The 22833-nt window shown below is 42.9% G+C and overlaps 1 long non-coding RNA gene across 2 annotated transcripts in view; it reads left to right on the plus strand.

The window, feature by feature from the left end:
* Positions 1–22833, plus strand: part of LOC125281835 (uncharacterized) — a 358739-nt gene that overhangs the window by 300754 nt on the left and 35152 nt on the right. The gene's annotated exons all lie outside the window — the stretch shown is intronic.

Consider the following 22833-nt stretch of genomic DNA (forward strand, 5'->3'; position numbering starts at 1 on the left):
CGCATCGGGCTCCTTGCTCAGTGGGGAGTTTGCTTCTCCCTCTGCCCCCCCACTTGCTTGTGCTCGCTCTCTCTCTCACTCTTCAAATAAATAAAATCTTTAAAAAGGAAGGAAGGAAGGAAGGAAGGAAGGAAGGAAGGAAGAAAGGGAAAGTAGAATGGTAAGGGCACCTGTTGGTTCAGTCGGTGGGGCATGGAACTCTTGATCTTGGGGTTGTGAGTTCAAGCCCCATGTTGGATGTAGAGATTACTTAAAATCTTCAAAAGAAAGAAAGAAAGAGAAAATAGAACGGTAGTTTCCCAGGGTCTGGGAGAAGTGGTACTGGGGAGCTATTGTTTAATGGGTATGGAGTCTCAGTTTGGGAAGATGAAAAAGTTCTGGAGATGGATGGTGGTGATGGTTGGACAACAATGTGAATGCACTTCATGTCGCCAAACTGCACCCATAAAAATGGTTAAGATGGGGGCGCCTGGGTGGCACAGCAGTTAAACGTCTGCCTTCAGCTCAGGGCGTGATCCCGGCGTTGTGGGATCGATCCCCACATCAGGCTCTTCCACTATGAGCCTGTTTCTTCCTCTCCCACTCCCCCTGCTTGTGTTCCCTCTCTCGCTGGCTGTCTCTATCTCTGTCGAATAAATAAATAAAAAATCTTTTAAAAAAAATGGTTAAGATGGTAAATTTGCTTTATCTGTATTTTATGACAAAATAATAATAGTCTTATTTCTTTTAAAAAACATTTTATTTATTTATTTATTTATTTATTTATTTATTTATTTGAGAGAGAAAGTGCACAAGCCAGGGAAGGGGCAGAGGGAGAGGGAGAAGCAGACTCCCCGCTGACCGGGGAGCCTGATGCAGGGCTCAGTCCCAGGACCCTGGGATCATGACCTGAGCTGAAGGCAGACGCTTAACCGACTGAGCCACCCAGGAACCCCTATTAGTCTTAAATCTTGTTGGAATAATGATTCTGTACTGTGGATATTGGAGAGATATCTAGAATAAATAGTTGAAATTAGGAGCTTAAATGTCGGTTCTTGTAGACTTCAAATTCCTTTTTTTCTCGTGGTGGATTAATGAGTCAATAGCGCAGATGCATGATGGTACCTAGGTAACTAACTACCTAAAGAATATTAGTAGAAGGAGTTGAAGCCTTGAATTGGAAACTATTTCCTTCTTACTCTAGCTTTGTGTTTCTTGTTTTTCTTTTCTTTTCTTTTTTTTAAGATTTTATTTATTTATTTGACAGAGAGAGAGACAGCCAGTGAGAGAAGGAACACAGGCAGGGGGACTGGGAGAGGAACAAGCAGGCTCCCAGTGGAGCAGGGAGCCCGATGCGGGGCTCGATCCCAGGACTCCGGGACCACACCCTGAGCCGATGGCAGACGCTTAACGACTGAGCCACCCAGACGCCCCTGTATTTCTTGTTTTTCTAACTTTATATTTCATGTTGAAAGAACTCATAAATCTGAAATGAATAGTGGTTCATAGGTAACTAGTTTACAGGAGATATCTGGAAATAGCTAGTAATGCTCGCTGTCAGGAAGCTAAAAAAGCCATTCTTCTCAAATGTAAACTCTTATTTTCTTTTGGAATAACAAGTTAGTACCATAGATATGTAGGGGGACCTAGATGATTAGTTAACAATAGATAACTAGTGGTAACTAGAATAACTGGTCCAAGCTACAATCATTTCCTGTCTAAAAACCACAATCATTTCATGTCTAAATTCTTTTTTTAAAGTAGGCTCCACACCCAAGGTGGGGCTTGAACTCACGACCCCAGGATCAAGAGTCCGAAGCTCCACCAACTGAGCCAGCCAGGTGCCCCTCATGTCTAAATTCTTTTTTTTTTAATTCCTTGTTCTAAAAATGAGTTAATTGGGGGCACCTGGCTGGCTCAGTCGGAAGAGCATGGGACTCTTGATCTCAGGGTCGTGAGTTTGAGCCCCATGTTGGCTGTAGAGATTTCTAAAAAAAAAATAATAATAAACTTGAAAAACAATAAAAATGAGTTAATTGTGTAGCATCCAGTGGGATTCTAGGTAAACCAGAAGAAATGAGTTGTGAATATTCAGATTTCTGGGGCGGCGAAAGAAAACTTTATGACCACAAGATGGCAGTAGGATACACAAGATTTATTTGGGTGAGGCTTTGACAGTTTTGTGGGAGGTCAGGGCTTGTGTCTGGAGGCTAAGGCTTGTGGTTGCCACCATTTGGAAGGGGGCTGTGGGGGGGAAGGCAAGTTAACTCCTGGGAGAGAAGGGAATCGGCCGAGAGGGCCTCGCGAGTCTAGGCGATGTTATTTAGCAGCATGTTGGAGAGCGCCTGGGTCAAAATCACCAAAGGGCAGCAGTGGCTTGTGGTCTTTATGGCCCAGGGTTTATCTTATCTGTATGTTAGGCTCAATTTCATGGAGTATGTAAAGCAGCCGGGCTATAAATGGCTAAAAATGTGGTTATGGGGGGGGTGCCTGGTTGGCTTAGTGAGTAGAGCGAGCGACTCTTGATATGAGGGTAGTGAGTTTGAGTCCCACGTTGGGTGTAGAGTTTATTTAAAAATATATGTGGTCATGGTTATTTCAGATACTTTTAAAGCAATTGGATGTATAAAAATTTGAGTTTGGCTCCAGCAGGCTTTCAGGGTAATGGGTCTCAGCCTGAGGTAAAGAAATAAGACAACCTCGGGGTCAATAGACTGAGGTTATTTTTGGCTCATTTGTATAACCTACTCAAAGTCATCAAGCCAGAAAAAAACATCATCTTCTGAACCCAAATTCGTATTTCCTGTTGGAATAAAATATTAGCACTGGAGATAAGTAGTAATGCTTAAGCAATTACTTTACTAGAGTTAACTAGAAGTGACTCAGAAAATTGGCAAATCCAGAAAATTGAAAAATCACTCTTCTCAACACTAGCTTCTTATCTCCTTTGAAGAATGAGTTAATACAAGAGATAGTTAATGGTATCTAAGTAACAAGGTAAGCAGAGATATAAGGTGATCATGACGTTAGACCAGGAAATGGAAAAGAAATGATCTTCACGTGTAAATTCTTCTCCGTTGTCGAATTAGTGAATTAGTCCAATACGGAATTAACCATACCTAGGTACCTATTTTATCAGAGGTATCTAGACGTAACAAGATGCACTGGTATATTGATGGTGTTGAAAGAAAACATTCTTCTCACTTCTAAATTTTCATATCTTTTTAGAATGTGGAAGTAGTACTATAATCAGCTAGATTTATTGTGTTTGGTTTATGTAGAGAATTATATACTATCTGAATGATGAGGTGAAGGCAGGGAGCTGAAAAACAGATACTTCTCAATTTTTTTCTCATTGAAGTGTAATAGTAATATAATTAGTGGTAATTGGGTAGCTGTTTAAAGACAACTGGGGAAACAACCAGAAAAGTAACTGAAATCCGGATGCTGAAAAGCAGGTTCTTCTGAAGTGCAACTTATTTCTTCTTGAAATAAGATATTGGAAAGGTAGGTAAATGGTAAATAAGTCACGAAGGCATGGAATGGTAGATAAAACTTAACTAGAGATAACTAGATATAACTGGAAAACTTCCTGAAGCTCAAATGCTGAAAAACACATACATCTTATCTCTCAAATCTTTTTTTAAAGGCAGAATTAGTTATTGCTAGTAATAATTAGTGGTATATAACTACATCGTGTAAACTATGGCTATCTAGAGATAAGAATAATTAGTTAAGGGGCGCCTGGGTGGCTCAGTCGGTAAGCAGTTGACTCTTGATTTCAGCTCAGATCATGATCTCAGGGTCCCGGGATTGAGCCCCACATCAGGCTCCCTGATCAGCAGGGAGTCTGCTTGTGGATTCTCTCTCTCTACCCCTGCCCCCCGCTCTTGCTCTCTCTCTCCCTCTCAATAAATAAATAAATAAAATCTTTAAAGAAAAGAATAACTAGTTAAATCTGTGGATATGAAAAACACAACCGTACCAACTACAAATTCTCATCTCTTCCTGGAAAAATGAATTACTTCTGCAGATTCTCATTGTACTTTTGTAAATACTTAATTAGAGACAACCAGAGATAATAAGAATAACTAGTTGAAGGCAGGAAGCTAAAAATCAAGTTCTTTGCAACTCTAAATTTACATGTTAGTGCCCTATATATCTGGTGGTACCTTAATCTTTTGTAACCTCGGGATAAATGATGATATTCGAATAATGAGTCAAAACCAGGACACTGAAGAAAAGTGGTTGAATCCAAGAATTTGATAAGAATTCTTCCCAACACTACCTTCTTATCTAGAGTGTGAATCATGAGTTAGTACTACAGATCAGTACTTATACCCAGGAAACTAGTTAATTGGAGAGAGATATGTAAATGAAGCCAACGAGTGAAAACACATTCTTGTTATAACTGACTTCTTTCTCGTTAGCATAATCAGTTAGTTCTATATAACTAGTTGTACCTAGGAACTACCAAACTGGAGACAACTAAAGATAACTAGCGCAGAAGCTAGAAAACACATCCTTTACAACAATTTTAAATCCCTACTTCTTAAAAAAAAAAAAAAGAATGTGTACTCTAGATCAAATAGCTATAGTGGTACCTAGGTGGGTGATAAAGTTAACGGGAAATTACCAGAGGATATTTAAAACCAGAAATTGGAGGCACCCGGCTGGTTCAGTGGGTAGAGCATATGATTCTTGATCTCAGGGTCATGCATTGGAGCCCCACGTTGAGGGCAGAGTGTACTTAAAAAAATTAAAATAAATAAATAAAATAAGACCTTGAACATTCATGAGTCACCACTCTAAGCTCTTCTCCTTTGGTATAAGAATGAGTTAGTACTATAGGCAGCTTGTGTACTTATTTTACCAGTTAATTAGAGGCAACTGGATATGATTAGAAAAAGTATTTGAAGCCCGAGAGCTGAAAAACACAGCCTTGTAATACTTTGTTCTAATTCTTTGCTGGAACACTGCCTCAGAACTACAGAGCCTAGAAGCGAGACTATAGAGGTAGCATCTAAAAAACTAGCTCTCTATGGGTAACTGGAGGTAACTAGAATGACTAGAGTAAGCCAGAAAAAAAAAAGCACTCTTCTCAACTCTAATCATATTTCTTGTTGGCATAATGCGTTAGTACTTTGACAACTCATGACACCTGGGCGATGAGTAAACTACGGTTGTGATAATTAAAATAATTAGTTGAATCCAGCAAGTTGAAAACATGTTCTACTCACCTCTTCTTATTTCTCTTTGGGATAATGAGTTACCTCTACAGATAACCAGGTGATCAAAGGAACTAGTTAACTAGAAATAAGTGGAGATAAGTAGAAAAACTGGTAGAAGCCAATAACCTAAAAAACATTTTATTCAAATTTAAATTCCTATTACCAGTGGAAAAATGAGTGACTAGTATGCTCATCTAGTGGCACCTAGGTCATTAGTTAAATGGAGCTAAGTAAAAGTAACCAGAATAAATATTTGGGACCAGGAAGTGAATCAAGACATTATTCTCAAATCCAACGTCTATTTCTTTTGATAATATTGAGTTAGTACTGTTGAGAATAGTAGAAACTATTTACTAAGAGGTAGCTAGATATGCTGAGAAGAATAATTGAAGTAGGAAGTTGAAAAACCATTCGTATCACTAGCATGTATTAATTCTTACTATTTTATTTTTTAAAGAGTTATTTATTTGAGAGAGAGAGAGAACACGAGCCAGGGAGAGGGGCAGAGGGAGAAGCAGAATCCCTGCTGAGCAGGGAGCCCAATGTGGGCCTCGATCCCGGGACTCCAGGATCATGATCTGAGCTGAAGGCAGACAACGCCTGAGCCGCCCAGGTGCCCCTAATTCTGACTATTTTTTGTAAAGATTGATTGATTGATTTGAGAGAGAGAGAGCATGAGCAGGAGGGGCAGAGAGAGGGAGAGTCCCAAGCAGACTCCACAACAAGCAGAGAGCCCACTGGGGCTAGATCTCACCACCCCAAGACCATGACTGAGCAGAAACCAAGAGTCAGGGGCGCCTGGGTGGCTCAGCTGGTTAAGTGTCTGCCTTTGGCTTGGGTCATGGTCCTGGAGTCCCAGGATCAAGTCCCACATCGGGCACCCTGCTCAGCAGGGAGCCTGCTTCTCCCTCTGCCCTTCACCCTGCTCATGTTCTCTCTCGCTCTCTCTCTCTCTCTCAAATAAGTGAATAAATAAAGTGTTTAAAAAAAACAAGAAACCAAGAGTCAGTTGCTCAACCGACTACACCACCCAAGCACCCCAATTCTTACTATTTTATTTATATTTATTTATCCATCAGGTCATTTATTCTTGCTATTACTTATTTATTCTTGCCATTATTTCTTTATTTAGCACTATAAATAGCTATTGTAGCTCGGTAACTAGTTTACTAGGGATAGCTAAAGATACCAGGAAATTTGTTTGAAAAACCATTTCTCACAATCCTGATTCTTATCTCTTATGGTCCTAGATTTAGTGGTACAGATTACCTAGCATTGGGCAACTAGTTAAACTAGAATAACTACAGATGAATAGTTGAAGCTAGAATGTAGAAACCGCAGTACACTCAGCCAAAAATTCTTATTTACCATTGAAATAATACATCAGTTCCTTAATTTTCTAAGACCGGTTAGGGAAAAAGTCGTAAGGTAGCTGAATTCTTCAGCCCTCTATTGCAAAAAATTTCTTTACTTCGCCATCAAGCTATTCAGCAAGCCATAAGATTAAAAAGAAATAAAAACCAAGAAGCAAGGATCTAGCTATGAAGCCAAAATAACTCTCTGGAAGACCAGTCTGGCAAGAGGGCAATAAGCACAGTTCGTATGAAACATTACAAAATGCCTTAAGAAGCACATAAAGTTAGAGGCTCCTGGGGGACTCACTCGGTGAAGCATCTGCCTTCAGCTCAGGTCATGATCCCAGGGTTGTAGGATCGAGTCTTGCATCGGGCTCCCTGCTCAGTGGGGAGCCTGCTTCTCCCTCTGCCTGCTGCTCCCTCTGCTTGTGCTCTCTCTCTCTCTCTGACAAATAAATAAATGAAATCTTAAAAAAAAAAAAGGAGTACATAAAGTTAGGTTTGGAACTAAATGCAAATATGAATTGTGCTATGTCTGAGTATGTACTAACCCAGAAAAGAGAGGTGGAATGAGTTATAAAGGGCAGTTTATTTATTTTTTAAAAAGATTTTATTTATTTATTTTTGTGAGAGAGAGAGTGAGAACGAGTGGGGGAGAGGGGCAGAGGGAGAAGCAAACTCCCTGCTGAGCAGGGAGCCTGATGTGGGGCTCAATCCCAGGACCCTGGGATCATGACCTGGGCCGAAGGCAGATGCTTTGCCGACTGAGCCACCCAGGAGCCCCAAAGGGCAGTGTGTTAAAAAATTCTGGTTCAAGGTTGCCTGGGTGGCTTAGTCAGTGAAGCGTCTGATTCTTGAATTTGGCTCAGGTCATGATCTCAGGGTTGTGAGATGGAGCCCATATCTGACTCTAGGCTCAGTGGGGAGTCTGCTTGAATGTCTCTCTCTCCCCCTCTCCCTCTGCCCCTACCCCTGAGTGCAAGCTTCCCCCCCTTCTCTCTCTCTCTCAAATAAATAAATAAATCTTAAAAAAAATTTTAACATTCTGGTTCAGCATGGGAAATGTTAAGGTTTCTTTCATTTCAGCACAAAACAGTTTTCATTAAAATTGTCCTTACTCAATGAAAGTAGGACCAGATAAAGGACTAGCTGGGTGATAGGGCAGTAGCCAACGAAAGTCACCTTGAAATGAAAACTGGATCACTCAGGAAAAGGGACAGGGCTTCTGTGACCTTCTCCTGAGCCTACACATCTATCTAGATGCTATATTCGGCTCAAAATCGATGGGCTCCGTTACTGATATATATCAGGTGACCCACGAAGCACGCTTGGTATTAAAAGTAGCAATATAAGTGAACCTGTGAAAACAAAGTCCATGAAAGCGGAAGCTCAAAATGTCCTGCTCCTTCTAATCGGCCAGAGTAAAACCATGTCTCCAGGAGAATGAGGCAGAAATTAAAAATGGAAGGAATGTGATTAATCTGGAGGCAATGGAATGTGGTCTTGAGAGAAAATAATAAAACAATTCATAGCACAATTTTAATAAGACTTCCACCTTCCCATTCTGGTTGTAAAGAGTACTCCCAGAGGATTCTAACACAGATAGTTTTTTTTTTAATTAGAAATTAGAAAAAATTCTAACACAGATAGTTTTATTTATTTATTTATTTGAGAGAGAGAGAGAGAGCATGTTCACATGTGCACAAGTGGGGGAGGGCAGATGGAGAAGGGCAAGCGGACTCCAAGCTGAGCAGGGAGCCCGATGTGGGGCTTGATCCCAGGACCTGGAGATCATGACCTGAGCCCAAGTCAGACGCTTCACTGACTGAGCCACCCAGGTGCCCCCTCAACAGAGAAAGTTTTGATTCGATACCTTGAAATGTGGTGTTGCTCGAAGATTGAAGGGACTGTAAGTTTAACCCTAGACCCCCGCTGCTTAAGTAAGACTTGGAAGGAAGAAATAAATATTGAGTATTTGACTTTTAGAGTCTGGAGTATGTTACAATAATTAATATTCTCTTTGTGTTCCATTTCTAAAGCTTATAATTTGTTCAATTTATATTATCTCAGAATATGTACAAAAATGTCTTAAGCAGCAGGACCGAGTGAAAATATAAACCACATTCTTATACCTTCTTTATGGAAAGAGTGAGAAAACAGTGCTTTTAAGCTTCGGCAAGTTTACACTTTGTGTATTCCGCCAAAGCCGAGGGAAAACCATTTGATTTCCATATCTTGAGCAGCCAGGGTTACTCCATTTTAACATAATCTTCCCAAATGCTGCCAAGAACATAGGTACCTTAGAACAACCAGGAAGATCATACCACATGGTGCATTTTTTTACACCTGGACAAAAGAGAGCATTTTAACTTCTTTCTCTGAAATCCTACCTTCTCTCCTTTCCTGATGACTCCTCGGCATAGCTTTGTTTCTTCTCCACTCCACTGCACTGAATGAATCCAGCTTTGCTGTGAGTAAGCTGGCCTGAAAGTTATTCAGAACAGCCCTTCTCCGATCCAAGCAACTCCTCTGGCTCGAGGAGGAAAGATTATAATGAGGGCAACGTCACCCAAATGATCCCTGGTGTGCACGGTGGGTACAGTGGCAGGTCGGGGATGTTAGTCAATTTAGGAGAGGATAAATTCTCTCAAAGCACCATAGCACCCAGCAGCCTGGGGCGCCTGGGGGGCTCAGTTGGTGAAGTGTCCGCCTTTGGCTCAGGTGATGATCCCAGGGTCCCGGGATCGAGTCCCGCATGGGGCTCCCTGCTCAGCGGGGAGTCTGCTTCTCCCTCTGCCTCTGCCCCCCGCCTGCTTGTGCGCATGCGCGCGCTCTCTCTCTCTGTCTCTCTCTGACAAGTAAATAAATAAAATCTTTTTTTAAAACCCACCATAACCCTATTAAGTGTTCATTTCTCTTCCTATTCTTTGTATTGTCTCAGTCTGTTTTTTTTTAAGAGTTTTTATTTATTTATTCGACAGAGAGACAGCCAGTGAGAGAGGGAACACAAGCAGGGGGAGTGGGAGAGGAAGAAGCAGGCTCCCAGCAGAGGAGCCTGATGTGGGGCTCGATCCCACAACGCTGGGATCACGCCCTGAGCCAAAGGCAGACGCCCAACCGCTGTGCCACCCAGGCGCCCCCTCAGTCTGTTCTTTTTTTTCAAGGTTTTATTTATTTATTTGACAGAGAGAGCGCGCACAAGCAGGAGCAGTGGCAGAGGCAGAGGGAGAAGCAGACTCCCCACTGAGCAGGGAGCTGGACTCGGGCTGATCCCCAGACCCTGAGATCACAACCCGTGCCAAACGCAGACACTTAACGACTGAGCCTCCCAGGCGCCCCTGTCTCAGTCGGTTCTGGAACTTTCCTTCTGTAGAATATTACTTTGAAGTTGCCAAAACACCGGCTTCCTATTATACTACCTAAAATGTAGGCTATCCCCCACACCGGACTCCAGTACTTCATGGCAGGGCTTCTTGGCTCAAACTCTCTTAAATTGCCCCCGTCCCCCAAGATGTAATATCGCGGAGGCTCTATACACACCTGTTCATTTATCCAGTGTCACCGCAGCATGGCAGTTTAGAGCAGGGACTTGACGTCAGGCAGACATGAGGTGAAGGTTGAGCTCTGCCACTTGTAGGCACAGGGATTCGGTCAAATCACTTACCCTCCCTAACGCTCAGTTTTGTCATCTGTAGGCTGGGAATAATTACAGTAACATAGATAAGACGTTTAAAGAACAAGACATGTTGTCCTGTCCTCACTTCTCTGTCCCAGGATGAGATGTAACATGGGCCAAATCATAATTCCTACCAAAATAAGCTACATACAGAAAGCTTATAAGATTATCTTAAGCTATTTTGTCCAGGTATCAGCTTTAAAATGGAAGCTGACTATAATTTAAAAACCAGGATTAATGATATCTAGTACCTTCAAGATCTGCCACATGCCACATGGATCAGGTATTTTATTTATTTCAACTACTCAAAATCATAGATTTAGAATACATGACCAGGGAGGGGCGACTGGGTGGCACAGCGGTTAAGCGTCTGCCTTCGGCTCAGGGCGTGATCCCGGCGTTGTGGGATCGAGCCCCACATCAGGCTCCTCCACTGGGAGCCTGCTTCTTCCTCTCCCACTCCCCCTGCTTGTGTTCCCTCTCTCGCTGGCTGTCTCTATCTCTGTCAAATAAATAAATAAAATCTTAAAAAAAAAAGAATACATGACCAGGGAAGTGAAAAGCTTGAGTACACGAAGAATAATTCTGTTACAACTGCGGTGCTGTAGGGGGCACTGTGTGATTTGGTTTCACAACACACACCTTTAAAACAGGAATCCTGGGGCACCTGGCTGCCTAAGTCCAAAGAGCATGCAACTCTTGATCTCCAGGTTGTGAGCTAGAGCCCCACGTTGGGTGTAGAAATTAAAAAAAAAAAAACTTAAAAAAATATGAGTACTGGCATGTTCTAAAATAATTTATTTCTGCCAAGATCTGGGTTTCAAGATACTATTTCTTGTTAACGAATCAGAGTTCCTTGGTAAAATGGCTGATCTTAGGTCTGGAGCAGGAAAAGTAAAAGAGCTGCTCAGGAAATCTTTGCTCCAGAAAACAAGTACATGCTCAAAGACCAATAAGGCCACGCCAGAAGGGATCACGTGTAGTTTAAAGGCACTTTTATTAGCAAATGTGGGAGGCAACCTGACCATCAAAGAGAATAATCAAAATAAAGAATCAAAAATAATGGGGGCACCTGGGTGGCTCAGTCGGTTAAGCCTCCAACTCTTGATTTTGGCTCAGGTCATGATCTCCGGGTCGTAAGATGGAGCCCGGTGTTGGACTCCATGCTGAACATGCAGTTTGCTTGAGATTCTCTTTCCCTCTCCCTCTGCCCCTTCTCTCACTTGCAATCTCTCTCTCTCAATAAATAAATAAAAATTTAAAGTCTTAAAGAATAAAAAATAATGAAAATATAATCCACTGGCTTATAAAACACACGAGTCCATAATTAGAGAGAAAGGGAAAGACAAGACTGAGGGTCAGAAGGAAGAAGAGAGAGAGGTGAGAGGGCCAGGGATAAAAAAGAAAGATTTCTTTTTAAAAGAATACCAGCTCAGCAGCGCCTGGTTTGCTGTCATTTGAGCATCCAACTCTTGATTTGGCTCAGGTCGTGATCTCAAGGTTGTGAGATCCAGCCCCACATCGGGCTCTGTGCTCAGTGCAGAGTCTGCTTGAGATTCTCTCTCCCTCTCCCTCTGCCCCTCCTTTATTTGAGAGAGAGAGAGAGAGAGTGAGTGGTGGGGAGGGGCAGAGGGAGAGGGAGAGGGAGAAGCAGACTCCCTGCCGAGCAGGAAGCCCGATGCGGGGCTCAATCCCAGGACCCAGAGATCACGACCAGAGCCGAAGGCAGATGCTTGCCCACCTGAGCCACCCAGGTGACCCATAAATAAATAAATCTTAAAATAATAATGAAAAAATAAAAGAATACCAGCTCAGATGGTGACTGCACTTATCATGGTGAGCACTGCATAATGTATAGAATTGTGGAATCACTATGTTGTACACCTGAAACTAATATAGCATTGTGTGTCAACTATGCTTAATTTCTTTAAAAAATGGATACCCTGGGAAAAAATTATATTATCGTTAATAAATTCTAGCTAGGCATTGTTGACTGTCACAGTCTCTAATCTTCAAAAAATAAAAAATATAGAAATATAAGAAACTGCCAGCTTAAAAAGGAGGAAAACAACATTAACATTTATGAAGTAGTCTTGTCAAAACAAACTTTTCTAAAATTTTATTTATTTATTTGACACACAGAGAGAGCACAGATGCAGGGGGAACAGCAGAGGGAGAGGGAGAGGGAGAAGCAGGCTCCCCGCTGAGCGAGGAGCCCTATGTGGGGCTTGATCCCAGGACCCTGGATCATGACCTGAGCCTAAGGCAGAGGCTCAACCAATGGGGCCACCCAGGAGCCCTTCCTGTCAAAATTTTTAACCTGAACTGATTCAGTTATGTTGATAGATCTACCCAGCAGTTGATGGGAAATACAGGAAATATGGGAACAAATTTAATGACACCATAATAAAACAGAGTAATCCAGGAGGTGGGACAATCTACAAGACAACTTTTTTTTTTAAGATTTATTTATTCATTTGACAGGGAGAGCAAGAGAGCGCAAGAAGGGGGAGCAGCAGAGGGCAGAGGGAGAAGCAGACTCCACCCTGAGCAAGGAGCCCGACACGGGACTCCATCCCAGGACCCCGGGATCATGACCTGAGCCAAAGGCAGACGCCTAACCATCTGAGCCACCCAGGTGCCCCAAAACAACTTTTTAAAAAGCCAATGTCATAAGAAAGGTGGGAAATAGATGTATCATAGATTAAAAAACCTGAAGAGATGTAATATCTAAATACAACATAAATGTGATGCATGACCTACTTATTCTAAAAACAGCTATAAAAGACATTTGGGACAATTGGGGAAATTTGAATATAGATTAGGTGTATGATGCTATTATGACATTATTAATTGTTTTAGATGTAGCAATAGCATTGTGGTTATGAAGGAACATTTCCTTTTTGAAGGAGATGTCTGATGGAAATATTTAGAGTTACAATTGTCATGACAATTAACTTATTTTCACAAGGTTTAGGAGACAGACAGACAGAAAACAAATACGACATTTAATTAAAAAAATATATATAGGTGAAGGATGTGCCAGGGTCATAATCCTAGTATTCCTTCATTTTTCCTATTTTTTTAAAAGATTTTATTTATTCATTTGACAGAGAGAGAGAGAGACAGCCAGCGAGAGAGGGAACACAGGCAGGGGGAGTGGGAGAGGAAGAAGCAGGCTCCCAGCTGAGGACCCTGATGCGGGGCTCGATCCCAGGACTCTGGGATCACGCCCTGAGCCGAAGCAGATGCTTAACAACTGAGCCACCCAGGCGCCCCTTTCCTGAGTATTTGAAATGATTTGACAATAAAAATAAATGAGGAAAAGAAAGGATATAAAAATAAGTATTTCCAGACATGGTATACGGTCCCATCATAAAATTCATTTTCAAGAAAATTATATAAAATGTCGCTAATACTTGTAATACATTTAAGGGGATTTCTAAATAAATTTGAGGACTTAGTTAAGCACCAGATTTATGTTCTGCAAATTATACACCCCAACAAAGTTACTCTTGTGCCTGGGGAAGTCGGTAGACTATACTGGTTAAAACAGGTAGAGGCAGGATCACTAAAAAGCTTCTAAGGGTTTGCTCTTGACAGAGAACCCAAGCAAATCCAGCAGAAATATTGCATATAGCTAGTACCTGTCATCTCACATGATTATACCCATCAAATTTCTGGAGGGAAGGATAGAAATGAAAAACATCAGGACTATAAAACCAAAGAGAAACTCACTTCTCCAAAGAGATCCAGTACAACCATTACCTAATCTTACCTTTTCCCGTGCAGGGTTGAGATAGACAGGAAGCATGATAAATACCTTTTATTTCATGCTTAATATTTACTGTGGCTAGTAAAACAAAATACTTATTAGCAAGTGTTCCTCAGCTAAATAATTAGCAAACCTTCTTATTTTTTTTTAAGACTGATTTATTTATTTATTTGAGAGACACAGAGAGAGAACAGAGGGAGAGTGAGAGGGAGAAGCAGACTCCCCATGAACAGAGAGCCCCATGCAGGCCTCGATCCCAGGACCTCCGGATCATGACCTGAGCGGAAGGCAGGCACTTGACTGACATAAGTAATTAGCAAACCTTCCGATAAGCAATAGGTACAAAGCAAACATGGATGCTGAAAGTGGAATGTAGTAGTTACATGTTCATGCTAACATTGAAAATTGCTTATATTTGAGATGTGCAATTTAAAATGGTAAATGATTTTTTTTTAAATCCCAATCAACACCTGGCGGCAAGCCCTGCACTCTATCACAAGGTCTGAAGCATGTCATGAAATGATTAAATATAATGAGAATTTCCTCCGTTAGGTAATTAGGGACTTATCACTAGGTTCAATTCAGTCACAAACACAAGGGGCAATAAAATTTAAAGCAAACATCGTTCTGTCTCTATTGAAAATGTTAAGATTCTTCTTTTATGCACCAAAAGATTTACCTACTCAGGTTAGTAGAAAAATGTCTACATTTCCAGAGCCCCACATCAGGGGTGCTGTATCCCAGGATAAGCAGGTCTGAGAACAAAATTAGAAGAGTGTGTGTGTGTGTGTGTGTGTGTGTGTGTGTATACACTTGTGCACGCAGTTTGGTTTTGTAAGCCATTTGACTTTGAATGGGTGTGATGTTCAGAACAAGCAATGTGAAATTAACAGTTATGAAAGCACTTTGAAAAGTGAAGTCCTCACACACTTTGGGTACAAAAATTTTATTTAGTGTCGGGGCGCCTGGGTGGCTCAGTCATTAAGCGTCTGCCTTCGGCTCAGGGCGTGATCCCGGAGTTCTGGGATCGAGCCCCACATCAGGCTCCTCCACTGGGAGCCTGCTTCTTCCTCTCCCACTCCCCCTGCCTGTGTTCCCTCTCTCGCTGGCTGTCTCTATCTCTGTCAAATAAATAAATAAAATCTTAAAAAAAAAAAAAAAGACTACATATGTTAGCGGACTGGAGAGAGAAACTTCCCTCGCTGGCTCTGAGAAAGTAAGCTACAATGATGTGAGATTGCCTATGGTGAGGGCCCCACAGCAAGGAATTTCAGGCAGCTTCTAGAAGCTGAGAGTGGCCTTTGGCAGATAGGCAGCTAACAAATAGGGACGTTAGTCCTAAAACCACAAGGAAATGAATTCTGCCAACAACTCAAATGAGTTTGGGAGTAGATGCTTCCTTAGTCAAGACTCCAGATAAAAACATGGCCTGACTGACACCTTGATGACAGGCTGTGAGACCCTGAATAGGGGACCTAGCAAAGCTATGCCCATACTCCTGACACAAAGAAACTATGATATAATAAATTTCAGTTGGTTTAAGCAGCTACGTTTCTGGTAATTTGTTAACATGGAAATAGAAACTTGTTAACATGGCAATAGAAAACTAACACACACGGGCGCCTGCATGGCTCAGTCGTTAAGCATCTGCCTTCAGCTCAGGGCGTGATCCCAGGGTCTTGGGATCCAGCCCCGCATCGGGCTCCCTGCTCCGTTGGAAGCCTGCTTCCTCCTCTCCCACTTGCCCTGCTTGTGTTCCCTCTCTCGCTGCCTGTCTCTCTCTCTCTGTCAAACAAATAAATAAATAAATAAATAAATAAGATCTTTAAAAAAGAGGAAAGAAAGCTAACACACAAGGTGCAATGGGCTGAGCCAAAGTCTAGCTGTATGGATGTGAAAGGCCTGAATTCCCTGTCATTATCTGGATCAGGGAAGGCAAACAAGTTTCATCCCCTCTTCCTATGCCTGCTAGTGCCACTCTCTGGAGTGTCTTGGGGTAGATGGAATAGTTGACCAGAGATGTCCATGCCCAAATCCCTGTATCCTGTGAATATGTTACGTTATATACCAAAAAAGGACTTGGCAGGGGCGTCTGGGTGGCTCAGTTGGTTAAGGGTCTGACTTCAGCTCAGGTCGTGATCTTGGGGTCCTGGGATGGAGCCCTGTATTGGCCTCTGTGCTCAGCAGGGAGTCTGCTTGAGATTGCCTGTCCCTCTCCCACTGCCCCTTGCCCCTCCACTCCAGCTCGTGCTCTCTCTCAAATAAATAGATAAAATCTTAAAAAAAAAAAAAAAAGGACTTGGCAGATATAATTAAGGTTATGGACCTTAACATAGGGAGATTATCCTGGGTTAGCTGGGTGGGGCCAATCTAATCACACAAGGATCTTAAAAGCAGAGAGTTTGGGGTGCCTGGGTGGCTCAGTCGGTTAAGTGACTGCCTTCAGCTCAGGTCATGATCCCAGAGTCTCAGGATTGAGTCCTGCATCGGGCTCCCCGCTCAGAGAGGAGTCTGCTTCTCCCTCTGACCCTCCCCCTTCTTATGCTCTCTGTTTCTCTTTCACTCTCTCTCTCTCAAATAAATAAAAATCTTTAAAAAAAAAAAAAGAATTATAATAGAAAGCAGAGAACTTCACCTGACTACAGGCAACAGACTTGTGGCAAAAGGAACAGTGGGGGAGATTCAGATTGTGAGAGGGACGCCACCAGCTGTTGTGGAAGGAAGGCCGCACAAAAAGCATGAGAAGAGGGGCGCCTGGGTGGCACAGCGGTTAAGCGTCTGCCTTCGGCTCTGGGCGTGATCCCGGCGTTCTGGGATCGAGCCCCACATCAGGCTCCTCCACTATGAGCCTGCTTCTTCCTCTCCCACTCCCCCTGCTTGTGTTCCCTCTCTCGCTGGCTATCTCTATCTCTGTCAAATAAATAAATAAAAATCTTAAAAAACAAAAAAAAGCATGAGAAGAAGGTTTCTAAAAGCAAAAACTGCCTCCAGCTGACAGACAACAGGAAAGGAGGTCCTCAATCCCCAAACTACAAGAAACGAATTTAGCTAAAAACCTGCATGACCTTAGCAGTGAATTCATCCCCCAAGTCTCCAGAAAGAAAGACAGCCCTGCTCACACCAGGACTTTACCTCTGTCACACTGTAAACAGGATCCAGCAAAGCTACTTATTACCTAGACTGCTGGCCTACAGAACCGGGAGATGAGAAATTTGTGTTAAGTGACAAAGTTTGTGGTCATTTGCTACGGCAGCAGTGGCGAATTCATACATGCTGTGTTGGGGAGGCTTCTGACCCTAGATCTGGGGACTGTGCTAAAGGGCTCATTGACTGAGCAAAGATTTGTGCCATGGAAGCAACATCGAGGTGGCTTATAGGGTTCTTCGTTTGTTACCCATGATCTCCATGCTATGCTCAGGGGTAGAAATTACCTAGCTCTTCCCTCTGCCTGGAAAGCCCTACGCCACCCCCACCCCCGGCCCAGATATCTGTAAAGGCTTGTTCTCTCACTTTCTTCTGGCCTACACTCAAAACAAATTCACCAGGGGCTCTTAATTGCCCACCCTCACTAAAATTTCATCTCTTACCCTTCTCCTGGAAACATTTTACACCATGTCCCTGCTCCATTTGTTTCCCTCTAGCTCTTAGCACCTCATCGTACCCTTATTTACTTGGCTTACCACCTGCATCCCCACCAGTAGAGGCACGTTCCATGCAGGCGGAGGTTTTTGTGTCTTTTGTTTGACAGTTTATTCCCAGAACCTAGAACGGTGCCCAGAGCCTAAACATCTGTTGAAATAAGCACTAAAATGAAGAGACTTTCTTTTTCTGGTTTGTCAAGTTCACACATCCTGGCATACTACGGTCATCTTGTCTGGAGGGACTGGAAGGGAGGTGGGTCGGCACAGAATACAGAAGGCATAACCGTGGCGGACACCCTTTCCCAGGGTGAGCTTGGCTCTTCCATCATGCTGGCCGCCTGGACGGGAGCAAGTCGCTACACTCCCATCGGGTCCAAGGAGGACTGGAGGAGAACGTGGTCATAATATGCAAATGATTCCTCTTGCACTAGTTCTTCCACCTGGAAGGAAGCAGAACACACAACCAGGTTGGATGCCGTCCCTTCCAGTTCTGCCCCTGATGCTATCACACAAGGAAATCCTTTGGATTCTGGGCCAATTTAGGTGCTTCACTATGTAAAACCTTCTCACTTCAAGAGCCAACCAAGTGTGGCTGTCCCTTGCTTACATGCTATAAATAACCAAATTAACCCATCTACAGGATGTGGGCTGCAGACACCAAGCTCGCAAAAAGAAAGCCTGGAATATTCCCCAGGATGATGGGACTTCAGCAGGTTTACAAGGTAAATGGCCAGCATTACAAAATAACACTTGCCCTGCTGAGGACTGCTGATTTCAGGGTCAGCAAGAGGGGGTTTCAATCTGCTTAACCCTAAAGTGAGACACAAGCAACATTCTTGTCGGAAAGAGAATAGATCAAGGCCTGGCTCCAGACCTGGGAATGTCCTGGTGAGCTCCCCCCCTTTTTAAAGATTTTATGTATTTATTTGTCAAAGAGCATGCAAGCAGGGGGAGCGACAGGCAGAGGGAGAAGCAGGCTCTCTGCTGAGCAGGGAGCCCAACGCGGGACTCGATGGCGGGACCCTGGGATCATGACCTGAGCCAAAGGCAGATGCTTCACCGACTGAGCCACCCGGGCGTCCCTCCTGGTGAGCTCCTTAAATGAAGTTCTCAAGAAGCAGGTTCCTGTGGGGAAATGGAATTGGGAAGTGAGCTTCGAGACGGGTAAGCGGTTACCTGATTCCAGGTGGCCGCCAAAGGGCACTTTGGCTTGGAGCAGTTGTGGCAGTGAACTTGGTCATCCACGATCTGGCAGGCGAAGTAGTCTTTCGGACCGGCCCTGCGGCAGACCTGCCTACAGCTCAAGAAGCACCTGTGTTCGCTGCCGGGCTTGACCCAGAAACTGCTAGCACTCGGGTACGCTCTTCTGTGAAAGCACTTCTTCTGATTTTGATCCAAATCCAAGACGACTTGGATCAGATTCAACAATCATACCGTATCTTGGGGCGCCTGGGTGGCTCAGTCGTTAAGCGTCTGCCTTCGGCTCAGGGTGTGATCCCAGGTCCCTGGGATCGAGCCCCACATCAGGCTCCTCCGCTGGAAGCCTGCTTCTTCCTCTCCCACTCCCCCTGCTTGTGTTCCCTCTCTCTCTGGCTGTCTCTCTCTGTGTCAAATACATAAATTAAATCTTAAAACAACAACAACAATCATACCATATCCTGCACAGCTCTGCCGTGCGCGTCTGCTTTCAGACTTCTTCAGGGCCTGCCACTCCTCCACCACATGTCCCCTTTTGGGAGGGGCTGGGGCTGTCCTTCTCTGCATGTTTCCCTGAGCACCGACTTTGAGCTCAAAGGGGGAGACAATGCTCAGGTATGCAGAGGTCCCTTAAGAAATTGCATCCAGGCCGACAGGACTGCCATAGACATGTGTATTCTTTGTGTAGATTTCCTAAGTGCTTGCACAGAGCAATTAGCTCCGAGAAATAAGGACACTGGGAAGTTTGGAGGAAAAAAAAAGAATATGTTCCTTTCAATGCCTGACTTAGAACTTTGAAAAATTACTAGTTATTCCTGAAACTCTTCTAAAATATCGTCACTTCTGTGACATACTGTGCTGCGGAAGGAACTAATCATCTTATACCTCTGCTTAGAAACGTCTGCCTCAACAGCACATAAAGTCCAATGATACAAGAAAGAAACACCATAAAAACAAGACAGAGGGTTGAAAGACTCTACAAGTGCAGATTTAGGACAGTTTAGATAAGAACTAGAGCAATGAGGGATTTTTCTTCATTTCTTTGCTTTATTTTAAAATGCCTCTTAGGGGGCACCTGGGTGGCTCAGTTGGTTAAGTGTTTGACTCCTCATCTCAGCTCAGGTCTGGATCTCAGGGTCATGAATTCAAGCCCCACCTTGGGCTCCATGCTGGGCATGGAGCCTACTTAAAAAAAACAAATTAAGGGGCACCTGGGTGGCTCAGTTGGTTGAGCGTCTGCCTTCGGCTCAGGTCATGATCTCAGGGTCCTGGGATTGAGCCCTGCATCATCGGGCTCCCTTCTCCATGGGGAGTCTGCTTCTCCCTCTCCCTCTGTGCTCTCTCTCTCTTTCAAATAAATAAATAAAATCTTTAACAATAATAAATTAATGTTAAAAATAATAAAATGCATCTTAGGGAGGAAAAAGAACTGGAGTAATAATGCAGTGTTTCTGATTCTCTGCCAGCCTGTCCATCTAGATATTCTGCAATAATTATTAGAAATAGAAAGGTAAAAAATACTGCTATTGTGCTTACATCCATTACAAGCCGCCAAAAGAGTTTGACCATCAGAGGGAAAGCTCACATTTCTCAAGTCTAAGCAATCAAAGTATAAAGCATTTGATCCTTAGGACGCCTGGGTGGCTCAGTTGGTTAAGTGTCTGCCTTTGATTCAGGTTGTGATCACAGGGTCCTGGGATCAAGCCTCATGTGGGGCTCCCTGCTCAGCGGGGAGCCTGGTTTTCCCTCTCCCTCTGCCTACTGTTCTGCCTACTTGTGCTCTCCCTTTGTCAAATAAATAAATAAAATTTTTTTTTTTAAAGATTTTATTTATTTATTTGACAGAGATAGAGACAGCCAGCGAGAGAGGGAACACAAGCAGGGGGAGTGGGAGAGGAAGAAGCAGGCTCATAGCTGAAGAGCCTGATGTGGGGCTCGATCCCATAACGCCGAGATCACGCCCTGAACCGAAGGCAGGCGCTTAACCGCTGTGCCACCCAGGCGCCCCAAAATAAATAAAATCTTAAAAAAAAAAAAAGCATTTGATCCTTTCTTCCTCTGAAGTGGTCTGATCAATTTAATTTGGGACAGAAAGGAGGATTATCCACTGGAGATTTAAAATATTTTTCAGCAGAACAACTGTGATTAGAAAAAAATTTTTTAGGTAAATGTATAAAAATATACCTCCCACAGGACAACTTCTTAAAAAATCTGGTGATTTAAAATTAACAAGGAATAAAAGAACGAAGGGGATAATGGTGGACTAGGTTATATCCAACTAACCTGTGTGCCAAAAAATGATAAATTCTGGCAAAAAATGAAAAACTGTTTGCAGGCATTGGAGAGTGACCTAAAGGGTAGAAATTGAAGGGGATCAGGCCATTGGAAGAAGGGAAACATTATAGGTTACTCCCACATCTAGCAGGTTCGTTGCCTTGAAATAACCCCCAGGCTGCATGGCATGTGGCCCCAGAAAGTGAGCGGAAGCTGCAGTCTCTATGGCCTTTGCAGGCAGAGGACAGCGTTCAGCGGTGCTAGATTGCCTATGAATGTAGAGAATACACTAGGAAAGGGAGGTTCCACGGGGAGTTCTCAAATGTGCATATAAACTTCTCTCAAATTCTTGAAAGACTCTAAAATTGTACATATGTGGGGTTAAAATCCAAAGAGTGCAGGGGCAGAGCAACAACTGGAAGGTGAAAAGATGTGAAACCACAGAAAGGTCGCATTTTAGGATGAAAGAGTACATACATGGACCAAGAGAGTCTCCCTAGAAACAAAAGGAAAACTGAAACAGACATGTGCTAGAAAGGATAAAATCTGTCCATAATGTAACTGCTTGCTAAGACAACCCATAACATGTTTAGGGGAAAATAACAGAAAATCCAGACTATCAAACACATAGTTTCCACAATGGTCAGGGAATGAATGAATGAATGACTCATGAAAGTAAAACAGTAACCCCCAAATTCCCCTAAATTGATCTGTATATTTAGTGGAAGTCCTATAAAAATCCCAGCAATGTTTGTTGCAGACACAGGCTAGCACATTCTAAAATTTATATGGAAAAGCAATTGACCTAGAAGAGCTAAAAGAACTTTTTTTCTTAAGTAGGCTCCACACCCAATGTGTGGCTTGAACTCATGACCCTGATTTCAAGAGTCGCAGTTCTACCAACTAAGCAAGCCAGGCACCCCAGAGCTAAAAGAATTTGGGGAAAAAAATGAAAAGGGGTGGAATTATTCTACCAGATGTTAAGTTTTATTATGAATAAACTGAATGAAATTTAGAAAGTGTGGCATTGGCAGGAGGAAAGAAACATAGATCAATAGAACAGAACTGAGAGCCCAAACACAGTCCCACACAAATATGCTCAAATGATTTTTGTCATAGCTGCAAAAGCAATTCAATAGAGGATAGACAGACCTTTTTTTTTTTTTTTTTTTTTAAGATTTTATCCATTTAATTGTCAAAGAGAGAGAAAGCCAGCACAAGCAGGGGGAGAAGCAGGCTCCCGGATGAGCAAGGAGCCTGACACGGGACTCCATTCCAGGACCCCGAGCTGAAGGCAGCTGCTTAACCGACTGAGCCACCCAGGTGTCCCAGAAAGATAGACTTTTAAACAAATGATGCTGCAGCAATTGGACATCCATAGGCAAAAAAACTGACCTTGAACTAGACCTCATATATTATGCAACAATCAACTCAAAATGCATCATGGACTTAAATGTAAAATTTAAAAACTTTAGGAAAAAAACATAGAACAGAATATATGGAATTTAGGGCTGGGGAAAAAAGACCTTCCCACTAACTGCCTAAAAGAATTTAGATAGAGGACCAGATCCAGGAAGGGAGCGATCACCATAGACAACTACATTATAATCTGAACTAGGGGCAACAGGGAGGAAGTTAGCAAAGTCTGTTACAATTCTCTTTGTCCTGTTGTTTCTCTATGATCCATAAAGATTTGTTTACCAAA

The sequence above is a fragment of the Ursus arctos genome, chromosome X (genome assembly GCF_023065955.2).
Source record: "Ursus arctos isolate Adak ecotype North America chromosome X, UrsArc2.0, whole genome shotgun sequence".
NCBI lineage: Eukaryota > Metazoa > Chordata > Mammalia > Carnivora > Ursidae > Ursus > Ursus arctos.